We start from the raw sequence: 11,669 nt of genomic DNA, 5'->3' as shown, positions 1-11,669 counted from the left end.
CTTTCTGCAGGATGTTTTCTACCCTGTGTCCCTTCACTGCTGAAGACAGGCACAGGCTACTTGGGGATGAGCCTGTGTTGTCTGCATCTCAAACTGAAGCGCGAATGGTTCCTGTAGTCTGCAATTTTTCTGGAAATCTGTTCATACCCCCACACCATCCCAAAGTGCAGAGTTAAATGTCTATGGAGATTCTCAGTCATCCAGGTCATGGTTGCCCCAAAGGCGCTTTTTCAAGAGGCAAGTGGACTTTCTGGTTTTTCTTTGAAGACATTTCGTTTCTCATCCAAGAAGCTTCTTCAGCTCTCTCACATCATTCTAACCCAAAATGGTCTCTCTTGGATCATCCTTACTGCAAAATTCTGCTGTATATTTTTCTAATATCACCCTCCTTTTTTTCTGCACCCCTAAATCCTTTCCGTTACCACATTCCCGTAAAAGATTATACTATTGTCTTTATCCCATTGTAATTCAGCATTTTACTGGGGGGAAAATGGTTGTTACATATTTAATATTAGGACTCTGCCCTGGCTTATAAGGGCTAAGGTTCTGTTTGGTGGTGATGCTATTATCTCACATTTCTCCATAGTCTGTATTCATTATTTAGTGAGTTATATTTTCCCTTCAATAGCTATCACAGTTTTCCTAAACAGACATAAGGAGATAATTTTTTCTTGAATCTGGGATGAAACACAAGCCAGTAAGGCAAGATGTAATGAATTTTCTGGCCTTCCACAGAAATGCAATATGAGAAACACAAAAAATAAAGCTTGTTAATCTATATGACATTAAGAACATGAGAATGGAAGGTACAAATTACCCAGTCACCACTCAGAAATGTTTCTATGTCGTGAAAATATATGGAGAGAAAGCTGTTTTAAAAACAAGTTCTCCAACAGCACTTGCAATACAACATTTAAAGAACTCTTCCGAGCGCTGACAGATTCTCTGACATGTTGCAGAAATTCTCTCCTTTTTGAAAAGTTTGTGTTTTGATCCAGTCTAGATATTGATGTAGAGAGATGATGTCAGGCTCTCTTTTATCCAGTAAGATCTTCCTGAAAAACATAATGGAATATATCTCCATTGGCTGACTTGAGTTCTTTGTAGAAACAGTAAAGGTGGGATACAAATATATAAATAACATAAATGTAATGCAAGGTAAGGTTAGGAAATAGTAGAGCAGTGAAGCAAATAGGATTCTTAATCTTTTTACTTGCTGCTTTTCCTAAAATCAGTCTTTCTGTCTTGTCTTCTCATCCTGGAGCTTCTCAGAATCTAATTGTGGAAAAACAACAGCAGTGGAAAAATTGCAGTCATGGCAAATGGCAGGCAGGAGAGTAAGTTAGCTCCACGCTTGGCCTTATTTTCTGTTGCTTGATGTGTTCTTCAGTTCATGTTCACATTTATCAACACTATTTTACCTCAATCATACACAGACATTAAAAGAATGTCAGTTGCATGGTCATGTATGATTCTAAATCATTATAATTAGCAGCTAAAATGAATTGTCTTTGATATTGTGCCAAATTATTACCAAACTGAATTTATTTATGGCTGATTTCAGTAATAACAGAAGGCTTCAGTGGTGTTTTTTTCAGATATATTTTTTTCAGATATTCCCCCATTTTCCTTCATGACCCTTTGTCCCTTTTTACCATTGTGTTGCCACATGACATGGGAGATCAAAACCACACTTGTATACAAGCCTTGACACTTCCTTGAGGTCTGCTTGATTGTAGCCTGTTCTGCAGCACAGTGGAGATCATAATTCCTAACTCACCTTTTATGGCAATCCTGATGGGTAATTTCAGGTTCCTGATGAAAAGTCAGACAACAGGCAAATGGCCGTAAGCACGCAGCCTTGAAGGGGGCTTTGCTGCAGATTCATTATAGCTTTACTAATGAGATTTTCATCCAATTTCGGGGGTGGCAGATCCTTGTGAAAAAGGAGAACAAATACAGGAGGATGACTATGCTCTATTTTTTTTATAGAGAAAAGATGAACCACAATAAAAATGCTAAATCAGTTTCTGGGCTAATCATTGCTCTAACATGTACTTTTTAATTATCATGTACAGTAATTTGCCTGTGGTAAATAGTGATGAAGTAAGCTAATTTTTAGATGTTAGAAATAATGGTCTTCTAAGAATATAACCATTGTGCTGCTCCAGCAAAGGTCCATCTTAGTCCAGTATTGGGAAGATATTGGCCACCCATAGACCCTTCAAACTCACCGGCTTGAGATGGAGATATATTTTGCTTCAATCAATGTCTCTCTGGAACAGTGGGAGAGAAGAACATTTATACATACAGAAATAAGAAAAGAAAATGATCATAATAAGCTCCACTGTATCTTGTTCAGCAGTAAGTAACAATAAGACTAGCTAGGTACATAAAAAAAAATTCACAGCATGGATAGGTGGTAAAAAAAATACTTTTTGTGCTGTATTTCCCAAGCAATTGTTAAACAAAACACTAATGGCCTACCACTATTTAGTCACTTAAGCAATACTACTGGGTATGACAACATTTAAGCTTAAGGATGCCCCAAGTACTCCCAAACTCCTAGCTATCACCTGGTCTTCCCATAGTCTCATATTCCAGTAGAGGCAAGGAAAGGTCGTATAATAGGTCTCTAAGATCTACAAATCTCAAAACTCATGGGGGAAAAGGAGGGTGTAAGTGTGTGTTGGTCTTTGGGTTGCTGCCCCAAAATTGATTTGAAGCTATAGTCAAGAAAACTATATTACTAAGGTAATTTGAGGGAAAGGAAGTTGTGCTGTAATCTAGGCAAATGAAAGTGAATATATGTGTCCTGGGATAATGTTCAAGATCCAATCTGGACAAGTCACCAGGACCAGAGTCTTCTGGGCTCTTGGACTCGTGCTGGAACTTCAGGGAACCTCAGGGAACTTCTCTCTACCAGAATGTGTGAATCACATTCTGGTAGAAAGAAGTTCACACATTCTGGAGTGGGGTGGGAATGGAGATTTTGCAGTATCCATCCTCTGCCATGCCCACCAAGCCACACCACGCCCACCAAGCCACGCCCACAGAACTGGTAGTAAAAAAAAAAGAATTTCACCACTGGTGGGTTTCTACCGGTTCGCCCCAGTTCAGGCGAACTGGTAGTGGTGGCGGCAGGAGGCTCCGCCCACCCTCCCGGACGTCATGACAGATGCTCTGCACATGCTCACAGTTCCGAACTGATAGTGAAGGTAAGTGGGCTACCTGTATATTCACCATTCTCTAGAAAACTCAAATCAAGGATCTCTTTTCTGGAGACTGCCATTTTGAACTGTGACTAAGAAAAGTTTTACCAAGGTAGCCATCAGACTGTACTGAAGTCATAATAAATTGTTCCCATTTAAAGGAATGCCAGATAAAGGATTACAGTTTAAAAGTACATTGTATTGTGATGGATATTTTCAATTATATTAGCCTTGGAAATGCCTGAGACCTGCTTGGTTCTGTTTTCTTCGCTTTCCAGCTACTGTCTTCTCCCGTTCTGGCATCCGATCAGCACTGCTTAGTATATTTGACAAAATGTCTGTGAATCCAAGTTATGTGCTGGTACTAATTATTTGTACATCAATACTTGGGGATTTATGTTATTTGTTGGTTGATTTTTACACTGTCTAAATGCTCTCTCATCACAAAAAGGTACTTTGGCCAGTTTACAATAAAAAGACTTTCAAAAGTCTTTTCACATCTCAGTTGGAGCTGTTTTATGAGATCGCTATCCTGACAGATGTGACTTCTTAATATACATATGCGCAAAAGAGCTCAACAGATTGTTCGCAATAATCTTCAGATCACTTTAGTAGTGTATCATTAATTTATAATACCTGTAATTTTCCGAGTATCAATATACTTGAAATATCATTTTAGACACAGATTTGTTCACTCGGTAGAGATTTCAAAAATGTGATTAGAGTTTTGTTTTGTTTTTTATTGCTCAAGTGAACAATTTTTTTCACTTAAAAAGTCTAATATTATTGAAAATAGGTTTGCTATGCTGATTGTTACAATTATATATTGTCTTGTTAGCAATAACCATCCAAAATATATTTTTTTTAAAAAAAAATCACCTTATAGAAGATCTACTCAGTTAATATACTAAAAGATACCTGAAATGCTTTTCCTCACTTGAAGAAATTAAATGCCAACATTCTCAATAAAGTTTCTCTAACATTTGAGGTTAATTGATGTTAATTCTCTGATTTCTTATGAAGAACGGTGCAATTTTAAAAATGCATTAAAATATATCCCATTTTACTTACAAAGAAGGACTGACCTCTTGAGGCATTTTCAAATATTTGGGTAATATTCATCATAAACTATTTATTACTCTCTTCTTAATGTTAATAGCTTGAGTTGAACTGGGACTTTTAATGGGGGGGTTCCCCCCCTTTTTTTAAAAATGTGTCTAACTAATTTACCTGTCTTCCAGACCTTATGGAGAAAGCTGGAATTTAAAAAGAATTGCCAGTATTGTACTGGAGGGGGGCTTTAAATCATTCTCCCATATAAAATGTTTTCAACAGAGTAAGGATAGTACTTTTTAAGGTTGGACATAAGAGAATCCTTGGAGTAAAAAATCCGTAACTTATCAGTGTTCGTCCATGTGGCTCATTCAGAATTCAGAATTTGGAACACAAATTTAGAATATTGAATGTGGCATTATTCATTTTTTGGCACTCAGTCAGACAAGGCAGTTAGCCAAACAAACTATCTCTCCCCATACAGGTGAACCAACATTTCTGACAATCTTAAAAAATTGAAAACATTCATAAATCAAAATATGAGGGTTTTTTTCTTTTCCATATTGTCCCATTAACAATGTGCCAAATTTAAGTACACTGGGTATAAAAACAAGCTGACTATCGTGAGCGATGCCTCCATTTGGACTGGCTATATCAATTAGTAACTATAAAAAAGACTTACCAAGGTGATATTTCAATCAGTATTAAGCTTTTTAAACAGAAAGAGAGAACATTTTCTTTTCTCTTTTCCTCTATTTGCGAGTCTGGGACAGACAATAATAAATAATTAGCGTTGGTGAGGATTGAGGATTAAAGGTTCCTTACAAACTTAAAACTTTCTTTGCTCTTTGAATTAACTACAAATTGGTCTGCAACTATTTCTTGATGTTACTAGATGAATAGTGTTCATGAAGCATAAGGTTATTATGTGAAACAATGTTTAGGAGAAAGTGCCCAGAATCCAGTATCTGAATCAATGATGACAATGGGAAATACTTAAGATTCTATCATAAATAAGGTACATTCACAAGAAAATTTATGTTCAGTAGATAAGTATGTTTTCTGAACAGGAGCCGTATATGGAGTTGCAGTCTGTGATTCTGTAATGGTTTTTAAAATATTTCAGTCTTTTTTTCAGTTGAGAGAAAAATTCAGAATAAGATTTAAAACTGTTGTTTAAAATGGTTAAAATTCATCCCTAAAGGAAAACTTTAGAAGAATCAGCCATATAATTTTTTTTACTTCATTTTCTGAATAGTAAGAACCCCAGACAGTGCCACTTTGAGCAATTGGTCACCCCTGTGGCGTAGTTTTTCTAGCATTATATTGTGTTAAATTTGGCTTTTCAATTCAGTCCCTTTTGAATTACTTTAAAATATAAATTGAAATGCTTCTAGACCCTACATCTATACTTTTCCAGTGATCACTGTTAACCTTTTAGTATTATCTTGAAATTATTTCCACTCCTTAGTTCCAACTTTATATCCGTTTAATTAATATTTATTTGTTTATTTATATCCTTTTTTGATTATTTTTTATAAATAACTCAAGTGGCATACACACCAGTGGTGGGATTCAAAAAATTTTACTACTGTGGGTGTGGCTTGGTGGGCGTGGCATGGCTTGGTGGGCATGGCATGGCTTGGTGGGCATAGCATGGCTTGGTGGGCGTGGCAAGGGAAGAATATTGTAAAATCTCCATTCCCACCCCACTCCAGGGGAAGGATATTGTAAAATCTCCATTCCCTCCCCACTCCAGGGGAAGGTTACTGCAAAATCCCCATTTCCTCCTGATCAGCTGGGACTCGGGAAGCAGAGAATAGATGGGGGAGGAGGGCAGTCAGAGGTGGTATTTACCAGTTCTCCGAACTACTCACAATTTCCACTACTGGTTCTCCAGAACTGGTCAGAACCTGCTGAATACCACTTCTGATACACACACAATACTCCTTCTCCTCCTATTTTCCCCACAACAGCAGCCGCATGAGGTGAGGGGCTGAGAGAGAAGACTAGTCCAAAGTCACCCATCTGGATTTCATGCCTAAAACAGAACTAGAACTCACAGTCTCCTGGCATCAAGCCTGGTGCCTTAATGACAATACCAAACTGGCTAAACTGGGGAGCTGAACAAAATATGGAGATGAAGAAGACAACAAGACCACAAAGAGAGGGATGGTCAAAAAATACACAAGATGATGATCACAACCATACAAATTAAGCCTTGCTCCCTTTGTATATATGTTGCATGTGGCAAATGTATACACACACACCTCTGGGAGAAGGGCATGATGCAGGGGTGAAATGCTCCCAGTTCAGACCGGATCGCCTGATCCGGTAGCGATGACGGCGGGTGGTTCGGAGAACCGGTAGCAAAAATCCCTGCCCACCCCCCATGCCCAGCTGAGCCGTGCGATCATCAGAGGTTTTTTTTTTTTTACTTTTAAAAGCATTTTTTTCTTCAGCCAAAAAAATGTTTTTAAAAGTAAAAAAAAAAAGCCTCTGATGATCGCGTGGCTCAGCTAGGATTGTCAGAGCCTTTTAAAAGCATTTTTTTTACAACCTCTTCAGCCAACGAGGTTGTAGAAAAAATGCTTTTAAAAGTAAAAAAAAAAAGTTGGTCACGCCCACCCAATCACATTACCCCCGACCACCACCAAGCCACGCCCACAGAACCAGTATAACAAATTTTACATTTCACCACTGGCATGATGGTATTGACCAGCATAGTGCTGCACACTTCAAAAAGTATTTAGAAGTACTTTTGATCTTGCCCCAGTGAATCACCTCTCCATTAAAGCAGCCTAACTTTCCAGGCTTTTATATGAGCCAGAAGACAAAGGACTGAGGTTTTGGTTTGCAATAGCTTTAAAGGGAAGTTTCTTTAAAGCAGCAGCATCTCTCTCTCTCTCTCTATCTCTCTCTCTCTCTCTCCCTCCTTCCCTCCCCCCTCCCTCCCTCCTTTTCTCTCTCTCTCTCTCTCTCTCTCTCTCTCTCTCTCTCTCTCTCTCTCTCTCTCTCTCTCGTCTGTGCAAAGCATTCCAAAGAGGTGCCCCATAAAACATTTGAAGCATTAAAGCAGTTGTGTCATTTACAACAGGGGTCTCCAACCTGGGCAACTTTAAGACTTGTGGACTTCAACTCCCAGAATTCTGAGAGTTGAAGTCCACAAATCTTAAAGTTGCCCAGGTTGGAGACCCCTGATTTAGAAGGCCTCTGTGACTATTTCAAAGGCTGCTCCCAACTATCTCTATGTACAGTACCTGCCTAGACAATACATTTACTAGGAGGGAACATGATGATGCAAAGTGTCTGTGTCTGGGCACATATGCATAGACAGCGGAGACTTTAAGTGTTACTTCAGACAAGTGGCCCTAGGTCTCTTCTGGATACTTTAACACTTAAAGTGATGTGCACTTCTTTGGAACACTTTGCAGATTTGCACTATAAATGTTACAGAAGGTCTACAATACTAGCTCACTTTGGCTATCCTTTATGTCCATGAATAGATGTTTGTGATCCACATATCACGATTTTCAGCAGACAATTCATTCGTTTAAGTTATTAACATATCCAACTTTACCTTTACTTTTGCTATATTTCATACTATTCATGCAATGAAAAAGTTAAAGAGAATTTCAGGGATTATGTAAAGATATTCTTTTTTTTTTTTTTTTTTAAGAAATCACTTCTTTCCGACAAGATGTTATTTCTCTCCATGTAAATTAACTTCCTCCTGGAAAATATTTCAATTCAAAGATCTCTTAAATATTTCTTTTTTTGACACTCATCTTAGTGATGGAAATTGGAAAGGAAATAAATGGAAAGAATAGAAGCAAGGAAACTGCATACTTCGAAGTGCATCTAATATGCAGTAATTAGAAGAGCAGGAGAGAATGTTTAAACTAAGTTCAAGAACAGTGATAAGGCTGGAGATGATGTTATCTATTGGACAGAAGAAACTATTAACATACACCAGAGTGTTTTCAATCACTTAATCAGAAAACCCTTTTCCTGAGCACTGTTTCTTGTCCATGTGCCATAGACAAACATAAATATTTTGGATTTCCTGCATCCTTCATTCTGATAATAGCCTCTTAACTTTAAGCCCTTCCCACCTCAAAGACAAAGCTAAAACAAATGATAATACAGGGAAGATAAAGATTATTTTTATGCCAGATGAGCTTTCAAATTCCCCACGAAGAATCTGCTGGTCTTTTTCATATTACTGGGATTTCCCCCCCTTCACTGTTAGGTATAAAAAAAATGAAAACAAAGTGGAATAGTTTGTTTTATAAAACTATGAAGTATCAATAATATATCATGGATAGAACTTTCATCTAAAGCAGCTCCACTGTAAAAAAAGATTGTTTTCCCCAAATCAGCAGTTCATGCTTACATGTCTTTTCATGTATCTCATTATCCGCTAATAATCTGAAAATAATATTCAGAGCATTCCTTGTTTAACCTATTAAAATTCATCCACAGCATGGGTGTCAAACTCATGGCGTCAAGTTGCCATCTCGTGACGTATCGTGATGTTTTTCCCCTTTTCAGAGCTGGGGTGGGTGTGGCCTGTACATGATGCATCCAGCCCACAGGCCACCAATTTAACACCCCTAATATAGTAATCCAACGTATGCCAAGATTTTAGTAAAGATGTATTTTTGTCAAGTTGGAAGCATGCCAAGGCAAGGACCACTATCTACTTCCATATGGGCACAGTTTTGCCAAAAACCGGAAGTAATTGCTGATTTTCAACAAAACCACCATTAAACATGGTCAAATGACTGTGGGACCCTGTAAGTGGCCTTAAATACGGGTTGGTTGCAAAGTGTGGTGACATGACCAGAGGGAGCCTGATCATTATAACTTTGAATCTGGGTTGTAAGATGGACCAGGTAGGTCCATCATAACTTCAAATAGTTGCTAAGTGACTAGTTGAGGATTACCTGTAATGCACCTTCCAATATTTTTTAGAAATGTTATTGATACATCCAGAAAAAAATTATACTTAAACTTGCACAGTCCTTTAGATAAAATGAATTATGTCATGAATAATTGACTCATATGCCACAAGGCTATATTTGACCCATTAGGACAGGGCTGTCAAACTTATGGCCCATGGACCGGATGCGTCACTTGCTGGTCACGCCCACGCCCAGTTTAGCAAAGGGGGGAAAAGGTCCCAATACATCACGTGATGCTGCCATGACGACATGAGTTTGACACCCCTGCCTTATGTTCAGCAACAGGGCTGATTACCTGTTCTTACTACCTTTTTAAATCATCTAGCACTGAGATAGGGTGACCAAATGCACTAAATGCCCCATGAAAAATAATTCCACAGGTGCAGATTTTTTCAGCTGTACCTGGCAAGCTACAATTGCAAAAATTGCCTTGTCCATGCAAGCTTTTAAAATATAGGATCCTGTTTTCATCTGTACTGTACATATAAAGGCTCTGCATCTTTTCCTTCTAAGCTTTTGATACTCTCTTTTTCTTATCCTTATGCAAGCTGAAGTCTATTATCAGAAATCGCAGATGTTGGGACAGTGGGAGTAGACTGTAAGTAAACAGTTGATACAGTTTTTCCACTGGTTCAAATTGGCTTTGTCAGATATTTGAATAATGATGGACTAGAAATTTCAGTTTGTGTTCAGATAAACCAAAATGTGGTATGCAAAATAAAAGAGAAAGATAACTCAGTCTTTCCACAAAATATACCCACCCACCTGCCTACATGCCTGCCTGCCTTCTCTTGAGGCTAGCCTGCTATTATTTCTGTTGTCTCAGAAATTTATTTATTGAACATATTACACATTAAGGCAGGAAAAGTTATATTAGGGCTTCTTTAGACAAATCAGTTTCTTTCTTTGAGCTTGGGCCTCCAGTATTTTATATGAATTGTTTAGTGAATTTAAAATAGCTGGTTGATCATTATGAGTGGTTTAGAAAGGAGAGGTATTTAAGTTTTCTAAGGTAATTTCCTACAGGGAGAGAAGGTATAGAATGCTGTGTCCACAAATAATTGGAAAGACCTCTTGCTTGATCACTTTTTGCAAAGCATGTACTTTAAAAAGAAAAAAAAAACAGATGGGTTCTTTAGGAACAGGGCTTTGTGAATTTTTTTCGTGAATTTCATGAATTGAATACAGCTTATCTGTTTGGAACCCGCACTGCATATTGGACATTAATACAGTCAAAGGAGTCCAGAGATATTTCACGAGAAGAGCCCTCCACTCCTCTGCTAATGACAGAATACCTTATGCCACCAGACTTGAAATTTTGGGCTTAGACAATTTAGAACTACGCCTCCTTCAGTCTGACCTAAGCGTAGTACATAAAATTATCTACTAAAACATCCTACCTGTCAATGACTTCTTCAGCTTCAACCACAACAATACACGAGCACACAATAGATACCAACAAGATAAACCGCTCCAAACTTGATTGCAGAAAATACGACTTCAGTAACAGAGTTGTCAATGCCTGGAATGCACTACCTGACTCTGTGGTTTCTTCCCCAAACCCCCAAAACTTTAACCTTAGACTGTCTACTGTTGACCTCACCCCATTCCTAAGTGGTCTTTAAGGGGCGTGCATAAGCGCACCAGCATGCCTTCCGTCTCTGTCCTAATGTTCCCTTTTATTTGTATCCATTTCATGTATTCATAATCATGTTTATACTTATATCTGTTATCTAATACATGCTTGATGAAAGAAAGAATGAATGAATGAAAGAAAGGAAGGAAGGAAGGAAGGAAGGAAGGAAGGAAGGAAGGAAGAAAGAAAGAAAGAAAGAAAGAAAGAAAGAAAGAAAGAAAGAAAGATAAAAAATAAATAAATTTGGGAGACAGGTTTAAGTCAACTAGGGTGAATAGATACCCACAAAATGATAAGGAGCGCTTTGAAATCCGCATAATGGGCAGCATGTTATTTTAAATCAAGGAATCACACATGCAAGATCTCACAAAAAGCTGTGCTATTGCATTTCTAAACTCAACTGAGACATTAAAAATTCTTCATATATTTGTTTGGCAAGATGCTCAGTTCTATCAAGAGTCACACATTACAAGATCTCCCTGCAAACCAAAGTGGAAAGCACTTTTTACATTTTTAGGAATGCAGCCATAGGCCTATTTGAAAACTGTTTCAATATGGAACTGTTATCGACATTAAAAGTAACCAGGTTTGGGGTTATTTGGGTTTGCTCAGAAGCACGGAGGGAAGGGGAAAGAAGCCCACTGAATCATCCTGGAATCTCAAGACGATTCCAAGATGAACTGACTTGGAGTGTAAATGACCTCTTCATCTGAGTGATAAAGTTCCAGCCAAAATATTCTTTCAGCCTGAGACGTGATTCATTAGAAATATGTACATGGTGTGGAGCTCGACTCTCTATCT

At 38.0% G+C, this 11,669-nt stretch overlaps 2 long non-coding RNA genes across 2 annotated transcripts; both read right to left on the bottom strand.

Annotated features, from left to right (window-relative positions):
* Positions 1 to 870: 870 nt before the first annotated feature.
* Positions 871 to 1,995, bottom strand: LOC148114945 (uncharacterized). Its single transcript, XR_015732918.1, has 2 exons — positions 1,781 to 1,995; positions 871 to 1,055 (listed from the first exon to the last, which is right to left on the bottom strand). It is a non-coding gene; the product is annotated as an uncharacterized LOC148114945 (long non-coding RNA).
* Positions 1,996 to 2,031: 36 nt separating this feature from the next.
* On the bottom strand, positions 2,032 to 4,632 carry LOC117668428 (uncharacterized). Its single transcript, XR_004592286.3, has 2 exons — positions 4,284 to 4,632; positions 2,032 to 2,276 (listed from the first exon to the last, which is right to left on the bottom strand). It is a non-coding gene; the product is annotated as an uncharacterized LOC117668428 (long non-coding RNA).
* Positions 4,633 to 11,669: the final 7,037 nt, after the last annotated feature.

Source organism: Pantherophis guttatus, chromosome 3 (genome assembly GCF_059756535.1).
Source record: "Pantherophis guttatus breed Tessera chromosome 3, ASM5975653v1, whole genome shotgun sequence".
In the NCBI taxonomy this organism is placed as follows: Eukaryota; Metazoa; Chordata; class Lepidosauria; order Squamata; family Colubridae; genus Pantherophis; species Pantherophis guttatus.
This window is presented reverse-complemented; position numbering and strand designations above follow the sequence as displayed.